We start from the raw sequence: 13,373 nt of genomic DNA, 5'->3' as shown, positions 1-13,373 counted from the left end.
ACTATTGTAACGCACAGCTCAGGCCCTATTTAACGGTATTTTTATCTCATACGGAAAAAACAGGGTGACAGGTTCCCTTTAACTACAGATTTTCATAGCACATGCTGTAAAGCCTATATGGAACAACGATGCTGCCACCTCCATAATCATGTACAGAAAATACAATAATGAAAGTCTAGATGCAGAACACTAAAAAAACAGAATAGAAAAAGGCAGGAGATGTAAAAATGTAGGTGATACAAGAGGAAGATAAGGCTTATAAAATCATGAGAAGAGAATGTAAGACGAAGCAACCTCCGATCCATTGCCAGGGGGAAAAGATAAGTGCAAGAAATAGTGAAGGCTGCAGCTGACAAGTGTCCACTCACGTCAAGCTCGGGAAAAGGAAGTGAGTATACACAGTTTATATAGGGTCCTGAACTGATTCAACTGCAGTTGCCCAATAGTGGACAACTCTTTTTAAAAATCACCTGTTAAATCTGCACGATTCAGTAAGGATCGGAGAATTCCATTCAGATCAAATGTGATCTGGTCATAAACCAGTACAGAGAGGAGTTAAAGAAAAATAAAACAGATAACAGAGTTAGGGTATGTGTCCACGTTCAGGTTTGCTTCAGGCTTTGGTCAGGATTTTATGCAGGTAAAATCCTGACCAAAAATGCACCTGAGGTCACTGGCAGGTCACCTGCGGTGTTCCTGCGTGTTTTGCTCATTGTAGCAACATGCTGCGTTCTGAAAAAATGCAACGCATGTGCGTTTGTGGGAAAAACGCATGCGTTTTTTAATGCACAGTGGAGACGGGATTTCATTAAATCCCCTCCACTATGCTGTAACATCTGGACGCTGCGTTTTTGACGCTGCGGCTCAACGCTGCGTCAAAAACGCAGCGTTTCCTGAACGTGGACACATACCCTTACTAACTCCCCATCGAAAGTAGCTCACTGACAGGTTACCTGTCAACTCAATCTGTAGCTTTCACTATACTAAGTTTCACAAAGAGGTACAATTGAATTAAGTGTACGCCTACCATCAGTACCGAAGAGGAGAGCACCCATAGAATCTACCCAGGATGTGTATAATATCGTTAATGGAGGAAAAAGAAACCAGGGATCACACATCCATCAACATTTCATTGCATTTCAACTGAGTTAGGCATAAAGACTTCTCATCCGTCCTGCTAAAGCAGGGTCCCCTAATGTGGGCCTCTGAGTTATCTAAGACAAAATCATTAGCAAACATAGCACCAATAGCTCCAAATTTCCGCTAACACAATCTTGGCTGAGACATTATTGCACAAGGTCAGTGTAGATCTGGTTTTAGCTAGAAAACAGTCCATCCAAATGTCTCATTAAAAAAGCGAATTCAAGCTATAATTCTGGTGAATCTAATAACTTATTCTCCTGTCCAGGAGCGGGGTCCTAACAATTATATAACTGCTGGGGGGTGTACACTGGACCTACAGATCTATGGGGATGCTTTATACTGGGTGTGGGCAACACTGATCATGTCATTTGTTCTCTAGCACCATCTGCTGGAACAAGGAAGCATTACCACATGGCTTGTATTGTACTAAGAAGAACGTCATGTGGCTCGGCTCTAGCAAAGCACATAATCCTACAAAGAAACAAATCTACCAAATATAGCTTTCTCCCACACTGCAATTTGCTTCAGGACTGAAAATGTTGGTGATTGAATATACTCGTTCTCTCACTTCTGATTCATACATACATAGCCACCTGGGAGTTGCGATGCACTTCATAGGCCTCAGAACACTCATTTCCCAAGTGCTCGTCTGACTAAAGAGGCCATCGGCTATCACTCAATAAACAGGCACACGTTTGTTGGTGAAATTAGCTTAAAAATCATCGTTCTCGGGAGAAAACGAATCCACCTAATATGGAGATCACAATAGGATCAGACAGGATTACACCTGGTCAATCTTTTAGCCAATGAAAGTCCTTGAAGGCCCATTAGATAGTTCTTCCAGACAAAACAACAGTTTGTCTATGGCCTCACCATGATTTCACAAAGCATATTTTGCCGTAGGTGTCAGAGTAGTAGTGAACTGAGAAAAGCTCTCGGCAGCGTGCACTTTAATTAGGTTCAATCACCCATCGCTAGAAAATGCATGAATTCACGTCCATCAGCCTCTTTCTCCTAGTCGTGGTCAATATAGTATTCTCTACTATGAGGCCACGTTCACACTTTCAGTATTTGGTGAGTTTTTTACCTCAGTATTTAGAAGCCAAAACCAGGAGTGGGTGATAAATACTGAAGTGGTGACGTGTTTCTATTACACTTTCCCTCTGATTGTTCCACTCCTGGTTTTGGCTTATAAATACTGAGGTAAAACCTCACCAAATACTAAATGTGTGCACGTGACTTTAAGGGACAATTTTATGGGAGGCCATTTTAGAGCTCTTTTACACATCCTGATAATTCCGGTACTGGAGTAACCAGTACCGCAGTTATCCGTGTCCGTATGTTACATACGTGTGGCATCCGTGTGCCACACACCGGTGCCTGAGAACAGCGGTACAGTTTGCGCTGTTCCCAGGCTGAAGACAGCTTGGATCATTGTCGCCTTGTCTCCCCAAGATCAGCACGAACAGGCGACAACGATGGGAGTTGTATTCAGCACCTGCTGTGTACATCGTGTGTAAAATAATTTTTTTTAAAATGACGTGGGCCAAAACCAGCAGAGGAAATTCCACGGCTGGGGGTTAATGTTACTAAATGATACTAATATCCCAAAAGCTTCCCAGGCTATTAACATCTCACAGCTGTTTGCTAAGGCTTTACTGGTAAGTTTACGGTGGACCCCAGAAAAAATGACGTAGGGTCCCCCTAGAAATTCAAACCAGCAAAGGCTTAAAATACAGCTATGGGTTGGTATTAATAGCCTTAGAAGGAGGAAAGAGGGATATTGGAACCTTCTCCCAGGCTAACAACATCAGCCCTCAGTTACCCCAGAAATGAAGAAACTTCGGTGCTTAGCCTCGCTCTTCTCATTTGCCCTGGTTCGGTGGCATGTGGGATAATAGGGTTGGGGTTAATGTCAGCTGTTGTACGACCGCTGCCATCAAGCCCAGGGATTAGTAATGGAGAGGTGTCTATAAGATGCCCCCATTACTAACCCCCATAGTCATAGTGTAAAAAAATACACAGCTGTAAAAAATACACAGCAAGAATAAAGTCCTTTAACTGAGAGAAAGACACAGACTCCATATCTGAAATAACTCCCCACCCCCTTTTTACCATTACTGTAAAAATTAAAAAAAAAAACATATTCCTCACCTGTCCGATGACAATCTATTTGTTAAACGAAGAAGTCCAGCTCTGCTACATCTGGATTACATGGCTGACATGATGTGACTGCTCAGAAATTAATCCAGAACATGCTGAGCTTGGGGCGCAGCTTCAGTGACGAGCGGTAACTTCATAGAATCACTGCCAGCTGTTCATTTTTCTCATGGTGCTAGCAGTGACGTAATGAAGGTTACCGCAGTACATTGGCCGGCTCCTACTGAACTGAGAGTGGGAACAGCTGGCAGTGACCGGCGGTAACCTCTATGACGTTACCACTCATCACTGAAACTGCTTCCCAAGCTCAGCTCAGTGTAGCCTGGTTTCATCACTGAGCAGTTGCATCAAGCCACTGCTCTGCCATGTAATCCAGATGTAGCAGAGCTGGACTTCATTTGAAAAGTGGTTTCTTGTCATACAGGTGAGGAATATTTTTTTATTATTTACATTTTCACAGTAATAAATGGAAAAAAAAAAAGAGGGCGGGTAGTGGTTATTTCATATAACGGAGTCTTGTGTCTTTCTTTCAATTAAACCCTTTCCGACATCGGATGTACATTTACGCAATGTCGGACTCCCTTCCTATGATGTGGGCTCTGGCGGTGAGGCCACATCTTTCCCGGTACATGTCAGCTGCTTTGAACAGCTGACATGTTTCCGGAAAACACCCGTGGCTAGTAACCCGTTAAATGCCGCTGTCAAAGGCTGACAGCGACATTTAACATGCTTTTTCGGCAATAATGCCGGAAGTCCGCCCACCGGTGACCCCCGTCATGTGATCGCGGGTCACCGATGGGTTGGAATGACAACAGGAGGTCTCCTGGAGACCTCTATGGTTGTCACTGCCGGCTTGCTATAAACGCCACCTGGTGGTCAGCGCTCATGGCAAGTGAGTAACAACTACATATAGGTGATCTGATCATCGCCTGTATGTAGCAGAGTCGATCAGGTTATGGCAGCTCATGGCGACGATTGAAGCATGCCAAAAGTAAAAACAAAAAGTTTTTAAAAATATAAAAGTTCAAATCACCCCCCTTTCACCCCATTCGAAATAAAACAATTTAAAAAAAAAAAAAAATCAATCATACACATATTTGGTATCTGCGTTCAGAATCGCCCGATCTATCAATAAAAAAAAAAAGGATTAACCTGATTGTTAAACAGCGCAGCGAGAAAAAAAAGTCAAAACGCCAGACTTATGTTTTTTGGTCGCCGCGACATTGCATTAAAATGCAATAACGGGTGATCAAAAGATCGTATCCGCACCAAAATGGTAAAATTAAAAACGTCAGATCAGTGTACAAAAAATAAGTCCTCACCCAACCCGAGATCACAAAAAATTGAGATACTACGGGTATGGGAAAATGGCACAATTTTTTTATTTTTAAAGTTTGGTATTTTTTTTTCACCAGTTAGATAAAAAAAAAATCTAGACATGTTAGGTGTCTATGAACTCATAATGACCTGGAGAATCATAATGGCAGGTCAGTTTTAGCATTTAGTGAGCCTAGTACAAAAATTAAAAAAAAAAACAAGTGTAGGATTGCACTATTTTTTTTGCAATTTCACCGCACTTGGAATTTTTTTCCCGCTTTCGAGTACACGACATGATAAAACCAATATGTCGTTCAAAAGTACAACTTGTTCCGCAAAAAACAAGCCCTCACATGGCCATATTGACCCAAAAAAAGTTATGGCTCTGGAAAGAAGGGGAGCAAAAAATGAAAATGCAAAATCAATACCAACTCTGGTCGTTAAGCGGTTAAAAGGACTATATTCTTGCAGTGTTTTTTTTACAATGGCATTATGTGATTAGGCTAGGTTCACATTGCGTTAGTGGGTGATCGCTAACGGACAGCGTTGCACGGCGAAAATGTCGCAATTGACGCCGTGCAACGGGTCCATTAGCGCACCCATTGACAGCAATGTAAATTTTGCCTGCAGCGCATCACTAGCGCGTGCCTTTTTCGGCTTGCGCTAGTGATGTGCCGTTCTTCTGTGACGCGCCTCGGACGCTGCTTGCGGGGATCTGCGAGAGCGGGGACGTTAACGCGACCCCTGAACGCGGCCCCTAAATAAACATTGCGTTAGCGCAATCCGCTAGCGCTAAACGGATTGCCCTAACGCAATGTGAACCTAGCCTTAGCAATGGGGGCATCTTATACGCGCCTCTACATTACTAACCCTTGGGCTTGATGTCAGAAGCCTTTAAAACAGCTGACATCAACAACCCTATTACCCCACTTGCCACCGCACCACAGCAAGTGAGTAGAGCAAGGCTAAGCATCAAATTTGGTGCATCTCATGGATGCGCCATTCTGGAGTGGCAGAGGTTGTTAGCCTGAGAGGGGCCAATATCCCTGGCCCCTTCCCATGCTATTAATATTAACCCACAGCTTTCTGTTTAGCCTTTGCTGGTTTGAATTTATAAGGGGACTGTCATTTTTTTCTGGGTTCCCCCATAAACTAAGCAGTAAAGGCTAAGTAAACAGCTGTGAGCTGTTACAAATAGCCTGGGAACCTTTTGGGACACTGTCCCCTTTCACAAATTAACAAGATCAGGCCCCAGCTGTGGGCTTTCCCTTTGCTGGTTTATAAAATTACTCAGGAGCCCACGCTTTTTTTAATTCAAATTATTTTACCCACAATGTACAAAGCGGGTGCTGAACATGTATCAATCATCAGAGCAGTCTTCAGTACCGGCGCCTGGGAACAGCAAACTCTACTGTTTTTCCCAGGCACCAATATGTGTCACACTGATGACACATGGATGTAAAACCCATCAGCTTGCCCTACAAAACAAATAAAAAAAAATCCTCAAAGAGATCAATCGTGTGAGAATTTTTTTTCACAACTACAATAATTATTAAAAAAAACAACACATTTGATGTGCCTGTAATCGGACTGACCTGAAAAATCAAGCTGCCAGGTCATAGTTAAACACACAGTGAAAACCTAAAAAATAAAAATACACCCCCCCAAAATGTCTGAATTGCAGGCTTCCCCCATCCCACCCACAATTTAACTGCATTTTGGATTTTTTTTTCTGATTTTTCCAGTACACTGTATGATAAAATTAATGGAGTCACTCAAAACTACAACTCGACCCACACAAAAAAAGTCATCATACAGCTGTGTGGAATGAAGCCCTAAAAAGATGTAAGTCTCGGCAAAAGAGAAGGAAAAACTGTAAGCTGTTTCAGTGACATGCCACTTCTTCACTACGGCTCGCTCCGGCACCACTCATCTTCTCAGATGGGGCATAGCATGCACAAGACCAGCTGGCTCCTTCTCTGACAGCTTTCTCCCAGCAGTAAGGTCATCAGACTTCAGCGCCAATGAAGTCAGCGCTGAATTCCGATGACCTTTCTGATGGCACCGCATGAGAGCTTTCTCACTCTCTCGGTGACGTCTGTGAAGTCAAAGGAGTTCATTGGATATGAACTCTGCTCAACTTTAGCACATCACCATGAGACACTGAGCAAGCACAGGCAGCTCAGTGTCTCTGCTGAATGGCAGGCTGTATAGTTGCATCATGCAACAATGCAGCCTGCCATCTATATATAGCAAAGCTAGACCTGTCGTGGGACAATTGGAATATTATCTTCTTGGCGGACAGGTGAGGAATATGGTTATTATTTGAATTATTTTACAGGGGACATCTGCTTCAGTAGATTGGGCGTAAGGTGAGTATAACCGTTTTTGGTTAGTATAGAGTCAATAAAGGAGTCTGTGCCATTTGTTCAAATAAAGGACATGTCACTCTCCGCAAGAAGAAATGTTACTCCTTGGATCCAGTCAGACACCTCTTACCCAGCAAAACCAGATCTCACACTTTGCACTGACGAGGGACAGTACCCCGAAACACAGAGTCTGCAAATTGAGATTTTGGCTTTTATCCCAAGTCATGTGATGAGGCTCATTTAAGGGTCAATATTGACTTTTAGGATTTCTACTTTCTATAGGTAGCACTAGAGTTCAGCTGGGGTCACACTAGCATAGAATACGGATGAGTGCTATGTGAGAAAACATCGCATAGCACTCAGACCACTGTTAATCTACGTCACATCACATCACCGTATTTTTTCTCCGGCGTATTGTACGTGCATGTAAAATCGCAGCATGCTGCCATTGTCACCGAGACTCGCCAATGCAAACCTATGGGTGCGAGAAAAACGCAGACATCACACGGACCATTTGTCTAGCTTGCAATAAACACGCACACATTTTCCTTATTTCAGCCCATTGAGCCATTAAATTCAATGGGGAAAATCAGGGAGCAATGTAACACCATATGCATGTCATACGGATACATAGGTGCGAGAAAATCGCATCATCGCATTGCACATGCATTACACACAGATGACCATACGTTAAGTGTGATCCCGGCCTTCTAGTCCACTCCCAGCTCCAGCTGCGCTCCGTGACATGTGGCGACTGATGATCGGTGATGTCAGTGACATCTCGGACGTCACCGCTCATCATAATCGTCAGGGCTTGCGGAGAACAGCGGGAGTGGCTGCTGCTCAAAGCCTGTTGAGTCTCAGAATGAGGTTCCATAGCCTTTGACCATTGGAATTGAGGAACGTCGTGGGAAGCGCTTGACTATGTCGGACCAGTGTGGGAACTTCGGTTTCTAATAAATTGGTGTTTTTTTTCTCTCTCTTTAATGATTTTCAGGTTTTCATCTCTGGACTATGGCGAACCTGCTTTTTTTTTTTTTTTTTTTTTTTTTAATACATTGGTGAACCAGGGAAAGTGTCAGAGAGTTAGGCCGGAGTCACACTACAGCGAGATACGGCCGAGTCTCGCAGGTTAAAACCAAGCTCTGGCACCGGCACTCCAGAGCGGAGCGTGCGGCTCCATGTATTGCTATGCGGCCGCACGCTCCGCTCTGGAGTGCCGGTGCCAGAGCTTGGTTTTAACCTGCGAGACTCGGCCATATCTCGCTGTGTGTGATCCCAGCCTTATTTTTAAATATTTGTTTTTTTCTCATTCTACTTCCTGGGTTAGTAATATCAGCCCGCACCTGTCTGCTTTACCTTTGATGGTTATCAAAAATAGGGGAGACCCCACGTTTTATTTATGATGTTACACCAGGTTAAACACCCTTTGACGCCACATCAAAGGCACTAAAGGGTGAAAGTGTATAATATGTAGGGGTGTGACTTATTTGCAGGATATCTATAGCTTCCTATTTTATTTCTATGAGATTTCTGAGTAAAAATTGGACGGCATATGTGTGGTCCATTCCCCCCCCCCCCCCCCCCCCGCCTCCATTGACTTGCATTGGCGAGTCTCGTCTGATATACACGGCCATAAGCAGCATGCTGAGATTTTTTTCCTCAGACAGATTCCAGCGGAGACAAAAACCTCACAGATGAGCACGGCCTCACTGAGTAACATCGGTGCGAGTGCAATGCAATCTATAACCAGGTTGGGAGCGAACGCTAAAAGAGCTAGAAGAGACAACCACTATTTAACTCCCGGCCGGGCGCACCGCACGGGACTGCACAGGCCGGAGGGCGCGCCCCACGGGACTGCACAGGCCGGAGGGCGCGCCCCACGGGACTGCACAGGCCGGAGGGCGCGCCCCACGGGACTGCACAGGCCGGAGGGCGCGCCCCACGGGACTGCACAGGCCGGAGGGCGCGCCCCACGGGACTGCACAGGCCGGAGGGCGCGCCCCACGGGACTGCACAGGCCGGAGGGCGCGCCCCACGGGACTGCACAGGCCGGAGGGCGCGCCCCACGGGACTGCACAGGCCGGAGGGCGCGCCCCACGGGACTGCACAGGCCGGAGGGCGCGCCCCACGGGACTGCACAGGCCGGAGGGCGCGCCCCACGGGACTGCACAGGCCGGAGGGCGCGCCCCACGGGACTGCACAGGCCGGAGGGCGCGCCCCACGGGACTGCACAGGCCGGAGGGCGCGCCCCACGGGACTGCACAGGCCGGAGGGCGCGCCCCACGGGACTGCACAGGCCGGGGGGCGCGCCCCACTGGATTTCTTGCACTGCAATCATATTCATTAACTCTGGGCCGCGGTCACACATGGCGGGAAGTTTCTTCAGCGGCTTTGTGAGTGAATCCGCAGGTTACTAACGAGTTCTCCCTACTCTATTACAAAGCTTTGACTATGGTGAAGTCCGAACAAGAACGCAGCATTATTTTCTTCACTGTGTGAATGGGATGCAGAAACTCCCGCTACCCGTATAGCACTATAGATTGCTGCAGCCTTGTGCGGAATCCACAGCAAGTCCCGGACGTGTGAACTTGACCTTAGGGTAAACTCTGCAGGAAATCCGCAGCACAGACACAGACTGCAGCTGGTCACTGACACAAGGCGCCGCACACCCTGCTCCCCGCCAGGCACTGCAGCCGCCCTACCGTGTGTGCGGAGGAGCGCAGAGCAATGCGGCCGCCGTACCTCAGGAGCGGCGCAGGGCAGCAGGGACCGCAGCACATACATACCATGCTGGAGCCGGCTAGGCGGCTACATCCGGGAAGTAAAGGACCTTTCATGACGTCAAGAGCACGTGATCAGTCACGTGTCGTCCGTGATCAGTCACGTGTCGTCCGTGATGTCGGAGCAGAGCTGATGCAGCAGGAGTAGGACCCGACCCCACAGATCAGTGTCAGATGGGAGGAGGGAGAGCAGCGCTGTGTGTCTGTGTGAGCCGGGAGGACGCGGTGTCAGCTCCTCCTCCATCACAGGACGCTGCCAGTGCCTCCGGCTTTATGTGCACAGGGTCAGGAATTGGCAGGGCTATGGACGCAGCACATGTCCGCAGGTGACTGTTGGTTGAACCGTCGGGGTTCACCGTGTCCCATACATTGTACAGGTGACATTTGGGCTACGTGCACACGTTGCGGATTTGCCTTTGGAGTTTTCTGTGCGGATGCTTGGTGGAAAACACAGGTCAGAATCTGCACGTTTTTCCTGCGGATTCTGTGCGGATTTTATGTGCTTTTTCCCCTCCTTTTTCCTATGAGGCTATGTGCACACATTGTGGATTAGGCTTAGGAATTTCTGGTGCAGATTCTGCCTTTCCTGGCAGAAAACACACCTGCGTTTTTTTGTGCGGTTCCGCAGCGGTTTTTTGCGGATTTGCTGCGGTTTTTACCCCTGCGGTTTTCTATAATGGATTGGGTACAAAAACGCTGCAGATTCACAAAAAAGAATTGACATGCTATTTCTTGAAAACCGCAGCGTTTCCGCAGCGGATTTCCCGCAAAGTGTGCACAGCATTTTTTTTTTCTCATTGATTTACATTGTACTGTAAATCAATTGCGGATCTGCACCGTTTCTGCACTGCAAAATACACTGCGGATCCGCAGAGAATCGCAACATGTGCACATACCCTTATGGAAGGGTGCAGAAACGCACAAAGAAGTGACATGGTCCTTTTTTTTTAATCCGCTGCGGATTCCGTGCAGATTTTTCCCCCCATTGATTTACCTAGTACTTTAAGTTCTGCACAGAAAAAAAACATCCGCAGGAAATCCGCAACGTGTGCACATAGCCTTATGTTGTGGAGATGGTCTGGAAATGCGCGCTGCACGTCCCTCTCCGCAGGTGATCCACAGGCGTCCCTGCACGCATAGTAGCCATGGAGTTTCTTACAGTCCTATCCACTGTGCTACAGGAAAGATATATATCCACTTTGCTGTTACACCTGGCCGCTGAGGATATACGCAGTGTCCAACCCGCAGCGTTACTGACCGTGGGAACGTTAAGGCCGGGTGCACACAATCCGGAAGTAACAGTGCATGATTGCTGACTCCAAAGCGCTGAACCGTGTGTGCCCATTATCTGGAGTTGCTGCAGGTTGGACACTACGTATTTATGCAGCATCCAGAAGTTACAGCATAGTGGATGTCTACAGATGCCCACAACTCACCCACGGTGACTGACATGCGGCGCGACTCTCCAGACCACAGCATTTTAATTTCTCTTTAGGGTATGTGCAGAAGTTCAGTAATTGGCAGTTCTTTGGACGCAGGTGATTCTGCATGTGATCAATGAACTGTGGGGGTTCGCCTTGTCCAATACACTGTACAGGTGATATGTATCTTGCGGAGACTGTGTATCTCTGCAAGATAAATTGACACACTGCAGTCTGGAAAGACGCACCACATGTTCGTCTCTGCGGGTGAGCCGCGGTGTGTTTCTTGAAATCCCATCCACTATGCTGTCACATCTGGACGCTGCACAAGTACGCAGTGTACAACCCGCAGCGCTTACTGACTGTGTGCACATATCCTTAGACGCTGTGAATCTGTACAGTTCAGTGAACACTCGGATTCACCTGTGTTCAATAGACGGCAGCGCTTTGCGCACAGCGGACATTAGCTGCTACTTCCTGATCGTGGGCACCCTGCCTTGATGATATTTCTCTTGTGAAGGCTCTCGTCTCCACAAGAGAAATAGACATGCTGCGGTCTGGAGAGACACGCCACATGTCCATCTCTACAGGGAAGCTGCGGGCCTCTGTGGTCACATAGTAGACATGGGAGTTCTAGAAATCCCATCCACTATGCTGTAACATTTGGACGCTACACAAATACGCAGCATCAAACCCGCAGCAACTCCAGATCGTGGGCACATACACTCAGACACACTTTTAACAAGTGGTTTTCTTGTTAAAAAAAAGATGCAGTAATCTCATATATTTTTGTCATCAGATCCTGACGTCCACCCTCAACATGAAGACTACTGGGGATCTGTGAGTCCTATTGGCCCCGAGCTGGTTGTGGTGCAGGAAGCAGCAGAGACCGTAGGGTGGCGATGACACAGGGTGGGGTAATCTGGAAGACCCCTCACCCCTGTATTCTCCATTTACCTTTGGTGTGATGAGATTACCTTCAGCCCCAAGATGTGGAAAACTGAATCCTCGTTCTATGCTTCTGCCATCCGTTGTTATCCATCTCTTTTTACACCTATAGTATAGACTATGTGGGGGGGGGGGATGTTCTATTCATGGGTAAAAAAATATATATTTATCAGAAAATTATTTTTTCTAATGTGTTTTTTGTCTGTCAGGGATCAAAATCGCTCGTACAAGTGTATGAAAATCCCAGATAGCAATGATGTCACTTTTGTGTGTGTGATCTATTTCTACTGTAATGTATAGGATGAACGGTTGCAGTTACTTAAAAAAAAGATTGCTACTGATGGTCTCCCAAGCAAATACATAGGACTGACGGGGTCAGGGTCAGAATAACGATGTCTGGAAGGGTTCAAATTCTCTCCCTCCATGTATGTGAAAAAAGAAACTGATTTTCATGTGTTTGTATCAGTTATTGCAGTCAGCAGGGCCAGCTCCAGATTTTTGTGGGCCCGGGTGAAAAAGTTTCAGTGGGCCCCTTTAACACCACAATTCATGATGCACAGATACGGCAAAGAAATATAGGTATAGTACAATGCCAAAGATTTCACTTCTTACATTACATGAGTGATATCTATTGTAAATTGTACAATCGCTCAGAAACCGGCGAATCTTCGCAGCACACAGTGCATGCCCTGGGGGGAATTCAAAAGTTTTAATTTTAGACTGGAAAGTATAGTCCTCCATACAGTATTATGGGCACCACATAGTGCTCCATACAGAATAATGAGCCTGATATAATGCTTCATACAGTATAATGGACGCCATGTAATGCTCCATACAGAATAATGGGTCTCATGAAATGTTCCTTACAGATTATTGGACCCCAAATAATGCTCCATACAGAATAATGGGCCCCATATAATGCTCCATAGAGAATGGGTCCCATATAATGCTCCATACAGAATAATGGGCCCCATTATAATGCTCCATACAGAATGGGTCCCATATAATGGTCTATACAGAATAATGGGCCCCATATAATGCTCCATAGAGAATGGGTCCCATATAATGCTCCATACAGAATGGGCCCCATATAATGCTCCATAGAGAATGGGTCCCATATAATGCTCCATACAGAATAATGGGCCCCATATAATGCTCCATACAGAATGGGCCCCATATAATGCTCCATAGAGAATGGGTCCGTATAAAGCTCCATATAGAATAATGGGCCC

At 46.3% G+C, this 13,373-nt stretch overlaps 1 protein-coding gene across 1 annotated transcript in view; it reads right to left on the bottom strand.

Moving 5' to 3' along the window:
* The window catches only part of GEMIN8 (gem nuclear organelle associated protein 8), a 41,436-nt gene extending 31,555 nt beyond the window's left edge, over positions 1-9,881 (bottom strand). Inside the window, exon 1 of the mRNA XM_077296763.1 lies at positions 9,779-9,881. The gene's annotated coding sequence lies outside the window, so the exon portion shown is untranslated. The remainder of the gene's footprint in view (positions 1-9,778) is intronic.
* Positions 9,882-13,373: the final 3,492 nt, after the last annotated feature.

The sequence above is a fragment of the Ranitomeya variabilis genome, chromosome 3 (assembly GCF_051348905.1).
Source record: "Ranitomeya variabilis isolate aRanVar5 chromosome 3, aRanVar5.hap1, whole genome shotgun sequence".
Taxonomy (NCBI): domain Eukaryota; kingdom Metazoa; phylum Chordata; class Amphibia; order Anura; family Dendrobatidae; genus Ranitomeya; species Ranitomeya variabilis.
This window is presented reverse-complemented; position numbering and strand designations above follow the sequence as displayed.